This window comes from Cebus imitator, unplaced genomic scaffold (genome assembly GCF_001604975.1).
Source record: "Cebus imitator isolate Cc_AM_T3 unplaced genomic scaffold, Cebus_imitator-1.0 Scaffold336, whole genome shotgun sequence".
In the NCBI taxonomy this organism is placed as follows: domain Eukaryota; kingdom Metazoa; phylum Chordata; class Mammalia; order Primates; family Cebidae; genus Cebus; species Cebus imitator.
In genome coordinates, this window is record NW_016107651.1 from 1292259 (window position 1) to 1304624 (window position 12366).

Below are 12366 nucleotides of genomic sequence, written 5' to 3' on the forward strand. Positions count from 1 at the left end.
ACATTGCTCTTGAATTGGATCTTGGAGACTGGGAAGCACTTTGAAAGTGGAGAGGAAGACAACTATTGCAAACTGGCTGAAACTGATTTATATTATACATAATAAAATCCAATTATGTATTCATTGATTCATTCAACAAATATCATTGAGCAGTTCTCATTTGCTGGGCACTGTGCGAGGCCCTGAGGATACAGTGGTGAACACCACCACAAAAACATGAACTAAGCATGATGACAGTGCATGTGGGTCCAGGCAAGTAGGGGGCAGACGGTGGATACGAGAAAAAGGCTTGAGCAGTAGGACCAGTGCAGTGACCTCTGGTGCAGTTCCTACAGGCTGCCAGAGAACAGTCTCCTCATCACTTGTTGATTTGGTGTTGGTGTTTCCATCTGCAAATTAGGGAAACCACACCTGCTATTTCTTGAAACCATCGGTAAAGTTTGGCTTGAAAGGTGCAGAACGTTGATGGGCAAATTTGCCTGAGTGGTTACATGTGGTTTCTCTGTATCTGTTTCAACTGGATGGGTGATTTACTGAACAGCGCCCAAGGAAATCATGCTAACAGGTTGGCCAATATGTTAAGATCATAGCTCTCCCTGCATAGTGCCATTTCAATTATTCCTCGGTTAAATGAAAGTCTTTTCTCTGGATTGAATGGTCCACTATTGTTAGGTTACTTATTAAAAAAGACTGATAGGCTGAGGCTGTTTTCACTTAGGATTTGTATAACACGTTCATAACTGAAATGGAGGGTTGCCATAGTTACCTGTGTGCGCTGTTAAACAGAGCACAATCTCCACTAAAATCTCTCCATCGAGGTCAACTAGACATTTTCCATCAGCACCAAATAATATGCTGGCTAATGGAAGTTAATGAAATTATTAAAAGAGTAGAAGAAATTGAAAATAAAGTTAATATGAATATATTTTATGTTTAAATATGTTTTAGTGACCAGCCATTTCTGTGGGGTTCTAACCAGCTGGAAACTTTGGAGTAAAGCTAGACATCTGGAGAGAGGTTTAGAGTAAAAACACATTTGGATTTTGGCACAGATTACTGCCTTCGAATCCAGCCCATCATTAACAGCTTCTGTACAGTATTGTTCTTCCTCCAGGGGCAATAAAAATGAAGCAAACCTTTGTTCAATCTAAACTTCCTTTCTTGGTCAGCTGTTCCTGCTGACTTCCCATCCGAGTGGCCCTGTTTCCATTGGAAACGTCAGAATGGAGAAAACCACAGACTGCTTGCTTTAGAAACGGCATGTTCAAATCCAGTAATGCCAAAAAATGTAGACATTGTTTATGAAATAATCACTAGCTTAGCGCTTCTCAAACCTTAGTGTGTATAGATGTCATCTGGAGATCTTGTTATCCTATAGATTCTGATTCAGCAGGTAAAGGGTGGGGACTGTGCGTCTGTTTCTAAAAAGCTCACAAGTGATATCAATACTCCTAATCCTGCTGGGCACAGTGGCTCACAGCTGTAATCCCAGCATTTTGGGAGGTTGAGGCATGTGGCTCACCTGAAGTCAGGTGTTCGAGATCAGCCTGATGAATATGGTGAAACCCCATTTCTACTAAAACTACAAAAATTAGCCAGATATGGTGGCTTACACCTGTAGTCTCAGCTACTCAAGAGGCTGAGATAGGAGAACTGCTTGAACCTGGAAGGTGAAGGTTGCAGTGAGTTGAGATTGCACCACTGTACTCCATCCTGGGCAACAGAGTGAGCTCAGTGTTGAAAAACAAAAACACTCCTAGTCCACACACCAAAACTTGAGAAGAAAGGCCCTAGTTTGTTTCATCATTTGCTTATTGGAATCATCATATACATATCAACTTGAAAGTGCTGCCACACCATCTTCTTGCTTGACACACATGTGAGCTGTCCCGCTGACACTAGGATTTACACCACTTCCTATTTATCAGGTTCACGTGGCATGGTGCTCACAGGGCTCTCCAATATCTTTTGTGGGATTGTGCTTTCAATTTATGATTATCACTCTTAATAAACATGTAAATAGCTCAAATGTAGAGTTAGTGACATGTTTCATCACAGGGCAAATCGGCCTTTAACTGATCTTTACTCTTTAGCAATGAATGAAGCACAAATCAAATGTAAATCTGTCAACTCAAGGCAAACCATAATTCCCCTGGCAGGTGGCATTGACAAAAAAGTATGGAGTATGTGTGAAGTCCAAAATTGTTATTTACATAAATCATAGAGTTTCAGTAAAGCTCAGGCTGAAATTTTACAGTATAGTCTATTTTTGAGGACAATCCATTCATTGTTAGGCATTTTGTGTGTATCTGGGGGTTGGGGGTAATCTATACATGAGCCAAATTAGCCAACTACATGGTACAAATCTACTAGACAGTATTTAACTCAATATTTACCAATAATCATAAAGAAAAAAGGTGCTTATGGAAGCCGCTATGTTCAGCTTTGCATTATTCTCTACCAGTCTGTAAAATGGACACCCCCTCCAACATACATACTGAATTGGTCAGATTCTCACTTTTTTTTTGTAATCAAAAGGATGTTCCAAAAATAAGAAGAGGTCTCTTTATTCTAGACCAGTAGTTCACCTGGAGGACTTTTAAAAGCCCAGATTGCTGGGCTTTACCCCTAGAGTTTCAGATGTCAGGTGGGCCTAAGAATTTGGCTTTCTAACAAGTTTCCAGGTGATGCTGATGCTGCTGGTCTAGGAACCACACTTTGCGAGCCACAGTTCTAGATCATTACTTTACACCCTTGGTTGCATGCTAGAATCGTCTGGGAGCACTTTTGAAAATACCAACACCTGTGCTGAAATCCAGACAAACTAAATCCAAATGGGGCAGAGGTGGGTAGTGGAATACAACTGTGGGTAATGTTTTGTTTTGATTTAAATTTTGATTTTAGATTCAGGTGGTACATATGCAGATTTGCTTCAAGGATATATTGCATTATGCTGAGGTTTGGGCTTCTCTTTTTCTTTTTTTTTTTGAGATCGAGTCTCGCTCTGTCTCCCAGGCTGTAGTGCAGTGGCATGATCTTGGCTCACTGCAACCTCCACCATTCGGGTTCAAGTGATTCTCTGCCTCAGCCTCCCAAGTAGCTGGGACTACAGATGCGCACCACCACACCTGACTAATTTTTGTATCTTTAGTAGAGACAGGGTTTTACCACGTTGGCCAGGCTGGTCTCAAACTCCTGACCTCATGATCCACCATCTCGGCCTCCCAATGTGCTGGGATTACAGGCGTGAGCCACTGTGCCTGGTCCTGGGCTTCTCTTGATCCCAACATCTATATAGTGAACATAGTACCCAACAGGAAGTTTGTCAGCCCTTACTCCTGCTCCCTCCGTCCCTCCTTTTGGAGTCCCTGGTGTATTTTGTTCCCATCTATTTGTCCATGTGTACCCATGGTTTAGCTTCCACTTATAAGTGAGAACATGTAATATTTGGTTTTCTGCTTCCCAACTATCAGTATTTTTTAAAGCTCCCCATTTGGATCTAACCTTCAAAAGGCTAAGAACTACTAGGTATAATGGAAAGTTACCATCTTGCAGCTGAGTACAAAAACATTACCTCAAGCTCATATTAGCCCAGATATATTATAATGGTTCTGAGAGTGTAACTGAACAAAATAATGGGCAGATAAAATGTTCCACAGCTATGGAGATATAAGCCTGAGAATATTTCAGCTGTATCACCTAATTTGAAGATTATCTTCCTGGCATTTGCTGTGTGTGTGGGTGTTTGGCACTTGGACTCCAAAAAGGCTGTCAGTTCTCCCAGGCAGGGCTTCTTGTGCAGAAGATAAACCAGAGGATCCACCTGCTTCTCTAAGGCCATTCCTCTGAAGGGGACTTCCAAAAGGGTGTCATTTTTCTAGTGAAATCATAACATGGTTCAGAAACTCAAGAAGGATATGTGATACTTCTTTCTGCTTCCTCAGTCAACAGCTTTCTCTACCTCCTGTCTCATCACAATCTTCCAGTTGGCAAGAAGTTAGAGAGGGATAAGTAAGAAGATTCCAAAATGCTCTAAGCTTGCCAAGCCATAATATGTACCATGGCTTGCTGTTTTAATCTTGAAGAAAGGATCCAATCTAGGGACACGAAAGATGAAGCAAAATCTATAAGTTGGATTTTAGTTGCTTTTAAGAATTATTTGCTATAGTTAGAACATCTGCCATTCTTACACTCAAGGCTTGAGATTTCTTTACAAGGGAAAAAAAATTAAGATTTTAAAGTTCTAAATAGAAATGTTCTCCATTTCCTACAAATGATCCTTCAGTCTTCGCCTTAATTACTTGGAGGGGAATATTCTACTTGACCCAACTGTTTCTTTTTTTTTTAAGTAATTAAAATCTTATTTTCTTTTGTTTAAAAATGGAACTAAAGTACACTTCCTATTAACTTCTACCCCTTGTCCTACATCAATTGTCTAGGACCATCCAAAAAAAGCCTAATTCTTTTTTGATGTTAGAAATATTTATTAAATGCCTACCACACTAGGCATGGAATGAGGCACAAAGATGAAAGAATCCCTTTAATTAGGGGTAGGAAGACAAAAGCATAAATTTCATAACAGAGCTATACAAAATCTATAGCAAGTGTAATCAGAGCTAGCAGAAAGACTGAGAACTACCTCAAAATAAACAGTATTTAAGATGTATGTTGGGGAATGGGTAAAATATCAGCAGGATAGAAATAAAAAGATATTCCAAACATTCCTGGGAAAGAGAACAGCATACATAAAGGCAAAGAATGATAAAAGGCTTAATCCACCTAGAAGACATAACAATTATAAACATATATGCACCTAAAAACAGCTTCAAAACATATGAAAAATTCACAGAATTGAAGAGAGAAATAATAAAAATAGTTTGAGACTTCAAAACCCTACTTTCAGTAATGCACAAAACAACTAGACATAAGAAAAACAAGGGAATAGAAGGCTTCAACAACACTATAAGCCAAGTAAAGCTAACTGAAATACATAGACCACATACTCAACAACTTGTCATACACTCGAGAAAATAATACATGCTTTTCTGAAGTGTACATGAAACATTCTCCAGGATAAACTACACTTATGATTGCATTTATATGAAATACCAAGAATAGGCAAGTTGATAGATTCAGAAAGTATATTAGTAGTTATAAGAATCCATGGAAAGAGGAATGCGAGGAGTGACTATTAATGGACATGGAGTTTCTTTATAGGGTGGTAGAAGTGTTCTAGAATTAGATAGTCGTGATGGTTGCATAATTTTAAAAATTGGCTGGGCATGGTGGCTCACACCCGCATTCTAGCACTTCGGGAGGCTGAGGCAAGTAGATCGCTTGAGGTCTGGCATTTGAGACCAGCCTGGCCAACATGGTAAAACCCCGTCTCTACTAAAACTACAAAAATTAAGCCAGGCATGGTGACAATCACCTGCAGTCCCAGCTACTTGGGAGGCTGAGGCAGGAGAATCACTTGAACCTGGGAGGTCGAGGTTGCAGTGAGCTGAGATTGTGCCACTGCACTCCAGCCTGGGCAACAGAGTGAGACTCTGTCTCAAAAAATAAAAATAAAAATATACTAAAAAGCCAATGAATTGTACATTTTAAGGTAAAAATTTCTTGATGGGCAAGAATCACATCTGTCTTGCACTGAAATGGAAAACATAGCTCATGGTGTGTGCACATACATATTTTGTTCTCACCCACCTCATATACAGAAAATGATCCCCAAAAGCTTACCCTAAGAGCAGGAAATTAGGAAAAACAATATGCAAAATAAGGTCAGGCATTTGTTGCAGTAACTTACTCTAATTCATTTGTTCAATGAACAGTTATTAAGGACCTATTGTGTGCCAGGCCTGCAAGGTGGTAAAGATTCAGCAGTGAACAAGACAGACAATACAGGCAGAGCGTATGCCCTAGTAAGTCTAATTACCTCAGAATTAACCACATTTCAATTTTAGACATCAAGTACAAGCTGGCAAAGATAGTTATTTTGGCATTTATAAAGTTATAGAATAATTATTTGATTTATACACTTGGAAGAAACAATATTTGAATGATAACAGAAGATTAGCATGATAGCAACAAGAAAGTAGAACTCAAACACAGGAATCTGTTAATGTGTGTTTGCCTTGTTCACAGACAGATATGAGGCATTCTGCAAACATAAACCTAGAGTGGAGGTGGATATGGCATGTTCTTAGCTTTCTGACAACAGCCATGACAATGTTTCTACCAAATATGTAGCTCTGCTTTCATACCTAACAAATAACTTACCTGGTAATTTGTCCTCTCTACCTGTAGGAAAGAATTAATTCATCAGTGTATTTGGGTGTTCTGGTCTGCTGCATGTTACAGTTCTCATTGTAGAGGTCCAAGTTGTATTTGGGCTTACACATTAGTCTTTTCTAAGTTTGATAGTATAAGCTATTTCTGAAAGTTTGGTAACATTTATATTAAACTCTGTAACATGTTGGCCATGCCTAATATACTGCTACTTTCTGATGCTTATGGATAAAATATTAGAGTAAAAATTAAAATATGTCTACTTAAGTGTTACATCTCATTCAATAACACATAGTGAGTGCCTGCTACATTGCAAGCTATTCTGCAAGGGAGATATGTGGATACAGGATGTGTAAGAGAAAACATCATCCTCAAGTGGGCTTTCCCGGATAAAGATATTTCTTGATAACTTTTATCCAAGTTACTTAAATTTCAAAGAGAATGAAAAAATCACAAAGGAGCCATTAAAAGAAAACATTCTATTAATATAAAATAAATATATTCCTGTGTCAGCATTCTGCAATCTATATTCTGACTTCAATTTTTGTTGAACGCCATTTGGGAAAACTTAGTTATGTAAGCAAGGTAAAATATTTGCTACATTTTCTTATTTTTAAATTTGTAATTTTATTATTGATTTTAACATTTCACAAGCACCCAGATCTGCTATTTTTCAGCCATTTACATGTCTTCATGCATAGGAGTGGGAGCCCATATATAGTCATTAAACACCTTGATTCTTTTCCCTATGAAAGATCTGTGTGAATATTCAGCCTTCTCTAGGTCAACTTGTCAGAAAAACAGTTTAAGAAAATAAAAATATTAGAATATGGAATATTTAATAAAATATATTTTATGGTTTTAAGAAACATATTTGTACTTCAAATGAGGAATATGAGAATATAATAGAAACCTTTAAAGGCCACATAAATTACCAGATAAGAATGGTTAATAGGCCAGGCATGGTGGCTCAAACCTGTAATCCTAGCACTTTGGGAAGCTGAGGCAGGCAGATTGCTTGAGCCCAGGAGTCTGAGATCAACCTGGGAAATATGGTGAAACCCTGTCTCTACAAAAAATACAAAAATTAGCTGTGTGTGACGGCATGTGCCTATAGTTCCAGCTACTCAAGAGGCTGAGGTGGGAGTACCACTTGAGCCCAGGAGGCAGAGGTTGCAGTAAGCTGAGATCATGCAACTGTATTCCAGCCTGGGCAACAGAGCAAGATCCTAATTAAAAACAAAACAAAACAAAACAGAAGAAAGAAAGAATGGTTTATAATTAGACATTGCTGATAATTATTATTTTTAGTTGTTTAGTGCTTTATAGCTCATAAGGCCTTTGTAATGGATCTTTAAGACTTCTTTAAATTCTATTAGTCTCTGAATATGACTTACAGCTAAGTATAAACACAGGACTCTTATTTTTTCCTTAAAGTCCTTATTACAAAATAAATACAAAGTACTTTGTTTACTTATTTATCTTCCTCACATACTAGGTTAAAAGTTTTAGGTGAGCAACCACCACACCTGCTTTATTCCTCATTGCATGCCAATGCCTGGAACAGTCCTGGACACATAATATATTTCTGACACATTTTTAATGAATTAAGGGAAGATATCAAATGTCTGATTCTATTGCATTCCTTCTTATACAACATTAGTGGGTATTTTAGGATTCTGGGATTATTTATTTGCTTAGAAGATCATGCTTCCCATATATTTCAAATCAGTCAAGCTTGATCAAATATTATACTGAAATTTTAAAAAATGAGTCAAGGAAGTTTTGCTGTATGTAAATTAATCTATTCTTCTTTCCTTTTAATTCTATTCGACATGCCCAACTACTTGATACATAGAAATTTTATAATAATATTCTCTGTTTTTACTCACCACATTGTAGTAAAAAGTAAATGGCATGTTTCAACTAATCCGGCAGTATTGCCTTTATTTCCTCTAGCTAAGAGGGGTAAACAGACATGGTTGCTATGGAAAGTCATAAATACCACTGGCTGCTATTTCCTTATTTGCCACTCTATCATGTATTAGGAGAATAAACAGCAAAAGCTCCTTCTAAAAGTTGAGTTGCAGGCATGTGCAAGGCATGACATCCAGAGCTTCTGCAGTTCATTGGGTTGCCCAGCTATCGCAGAAGTAGGGATGATAATAACAGTAGACATATATTGAGCATTTTCCCAATGCCAGGTATTGCACTAGCAACATGCTATGGGTTGAATGTGCCCCACAAAGTTCATGTGTTGGAAACTTAATCCCCAAAGCAACAGTGTTGAGAGGTGAAACCTTTAAGAGGTGATTAGGCACAGTCTTTGTGAACGAATTAATGCTGCTACTGTGGGAGTGAGTTAGTTATCATGGGAGTGAGTTCCTAATAAAAGAGTAAGTTTGGCCCCCTCTCTCTTTTGTGCCCTCTTGTCTGTCCACCTTCTACCAAGACAGCACCTCACAAGATGCCTGTTCCTTGGACTTCCCAGTCTCCAGAACTGTGAGAAATATATCTGCATTCTTAATAAAGTACCCAGTCTCAGGTATTCTGTTATAGCAACACAAAATGGACTAAGAAGATACATTATCTCATTTCATCCTCACACCAGGCTTATCAGTTTGGCCTGATATTTCTTCTTACAGGAAGAAACTGATACTTAGAGATGTCAAGTATTTAAAGCTCACTCAGCAGGTAGGTGACAGAAGAGAGGTCCCAACTCAAGTCTTTTTTTTTTTTTTTAACTGTGGTAATGATTTTATAGTATTTTTGTGCTGGAAATAACTAACCAAATGAAACAAAAGTGAATAATTACTTATAGTAAGGGTCAGCTTTTTCTTATAATTTGCATAGCTTTATAACCTAAAAATTGGCATCTTGTTTTCTATCTTTAGAGGAGTGACTCTTCTGGCTCTCTGCTCAGGGCTGTATTCTTAATTCCTAATCGTGACATGCATAGAGTCAGAATGTCCATATATTGAACAAAATATCCATACATTGAACAAAATGAATCTCTTTCTCTGATTTCTGGTGCTAGGGTTGGGGAAGGAAAGGATGAGAATGCATGTCTAAACCCAGGTCTTTCTGATCCCAAAGGTTGAATGGGAATGGCATTTTTTTGGCCTCCTCTGCCACAGGGCTTGGAGAATCACTTGCCTCTGGTCTCTTGGTTAAATTAATCCTGCCATATTCACCTGATCTCAGGAGGCCCCTGTGGGTATCAGGGAATGGAACTTGTAAGCCAGAGGTCTTATGTTGCATTTTACCTTTCTGTTACTTCCTTAGGCATTAGACCAGGGAATCATTTTAACAACAACAGCTGCAGCAACAACAAAACACCTTATAAGATTATATTTTGGGAGGCTGAAACTCGTGGATCACTTGAGGTCAGGAGTTTGAGACTAACCTGGTCAACATGGTGAAACCCTGCCTCTACTGAAAATACACAAAAAAATTAGCCGGGCATGGTGCTGTGTGCCTGTAATACTAAGTACTCGAGAGGCTAAGGCAGGAGAATCACTTGAACTTGGGAGGTGGAGGTTGCAGTGAGCTAAGATAGCACCACTAAACTCCAGCCTAGGCAACAGAGCGAGACTCTGTCTCAGAAAAAAAAAAAAAAAGATTATATTGAAATGAACTGTGGTCTCCTTGCACCTAGCTAAAAGTCTGGGACACAGTAGCTACTTAACAGATTTTTTACTGAACTGAATTAATTTTGAAGTAAATTTTAATAACTAATCCCATTAAGTGAGAACCAGCATAGCACCAAGCCAAGCTGCACTGAGGTGCCAGTGAACTCACTTACACATGACATCTAAACACATCTAGGAATCAATGTTTTGGTCTAGAGTAGGAAGAAGTCCAAGACTATAGGTAGACATATTATTTGAAGAAATCCATGTTATATCTAAATAGAAATCTATACAGTAAATCACAGTTATCTAAACTTTTTCCCCTTATCATCAGGATTCTCTTCTTCCTTTTTTTTTCTTTGCAGAATGAGCCACATAATTGCTTCAATTGGCCACTTCCCTCCGACAGATGTAGTTATATGTATATATGCAATACATACACACATACATACACATGAGTTGAAGTCAATTTAGATAACAACTGACAAGAAATTAAATATTTAAAGATGTTGTTGATTATGTAGTTATCACAAATGTCTATTTAGCATCCCATATTGGAAAGAAAACCCCACTACGATTATCTCATCTTGGCAGTCTTCCCCCACCCCCCAAATTACAACTGCTACATAGTTACTTAGAGCCTTAATTCACAGTTGTTTATTTCCTGCTTTCACATCTAAAGTTGGGGAAAACAGACCTTGGTGAATTTCAAATTTTAGAGCTAATAGCTTCAGTCTGGTATGGTAGGTATTTATTTAACTTTAATATGAGAAGTTAGGCATCTGTTTTTCTTTCAGCTGATGACACAGTTCATTTTCTCCTCAATAATAGAGAAATTTCAAAATTCATGAAAGCCCACTTTTTGCTTCATTTCCTGTAAATAACTTTACACTTACTTCAAAGCTGACCTTTCACTTAGATCAAAATCCGTGTTACTAAGACCTTGCAGGGAAGAGAACTGAATCAATTGGACGAACATTAAAATAACTGTATCTTGCTTTATTTACTGTACCCTGAACACCTTTGAGGGGTTATAATTTCTGGGGATGCCCTGAGCACTCTCAGTGAAGTATCTGCCAAAAATCACATCTGACTAGTGCCTTGTTATTTTTTTCCACTGCTGTTTTTTTAAAAGTGCCATTAAGGGAAGCTTAACTACAACAATTCCCTTTCAGTGTTGTCAGTTTTCCATGAGTTCAGGCAGGCCACCACACAGATCTCAAATACACAGAACACTGTAAGTGGAAACCGGGTTAAAAGGGAAGGAAATGTTGTATATACTTAATATTATAGAAATCAAGTATAAAGAAAAAGCTGCTAAATTGTAGAATGTAATCAGGGTAACCGTATTGACTGGAAACAGAATTCAAATTACCTTGTACTTGGTTACTGGGAAGAAATTGAGGAGGCTTTAAAAATAGACACCACTGTTTCTGGCCTTTGTTTAAAGTAGTAATTCCCAAGACTAAATTTCTCTTACTGTCTCTTATACGCCTGGATCAAAAGAAGCAAATCTGACTGGTTTAGAAAAATCTTTAGGGAAAACCCAATTCCTTTGTCTCTTCAACAAAGACTTTGAATAAGAGTCTAAGTTTGCTTTCGCCTGGGCATTTTAAGAACTGGACAACACATGTACTGGGAGCCAGAAAGTTTCCTCACATAATCTAAGCTTTGGAATTCCTTTGTTTCTTGCCTTTCAGATGGAAGAAGAATAACAAGTATGGTATTGTCCACGAACTCACTGACCACTCAGTCTCCATTTTAATATACTGTATATACACTGTGTGAGTGTGTCTGAAAGACTGTGGGCAGGGGAAAGAGAAGAAACTGTGGGTGTTTATGGTTAATATTAATCACTTGGATGATGAATATTATATTAGAAAATTAGAATTTTATAATTGCATTAAACCTGAAAATTATTAAATATATAGTTGGTTCCTAAGACTGTTATTTTTCAAGAATTTTTTATGTGCTAATTATCTGAAAGAGTAGTCTGTTTCAGTGAAATAATTCCCCCCTTTCCATCCTTTTTCCCACAGTATTCCTGTATTTATCAAGAGCAATGTCTTTATAACTGGTAGGCTTTTTGGCCTCTGTCATTCCTATTTTGAACCAAATGATTAAAAAATGACTGTGGTAAATGTTACCTAACTTGGAGTTATCAGGGCCAAAATAAGTCCTTCACATATTTAGGCCAATAAAAACACAGGATTCTGTTTTGTTGTATACCTCACGATTCTTCTTTTGTAATCAAAGATGTGAACACCCCAAAATGGTGACATGAAGCAAAGTGGAATGCAAGAAAATGAAGAAAAATATACTTTCCTGTAGTTCATGCTGATACCTGTATTTGTTGACTGAATCCCTGAAAGCTATTCCTTTGTCTCCCTCTTCAAGTGCTAATTTCCAGACCTCCACCTGAGCTCATGTTCCTGCCCCTTGCCTA

The 12366-nt window shown here is 37.9% G+C and overlaps 1 protein-coding gene across 1 annotated transcript in view; it reads right to left on the reverse strand.

Moving 5' to 3' along the window:
• Nucleotides 1–12366, reverse strand: part of MAML2 (mastermind like transcriptional coactivator 2) — a 371737-nt gene that overhangs the window by 153348 nt on the left and 206023 nt on the right. The gene's annotated exons all lie outside the window — the stretch shown is intronic.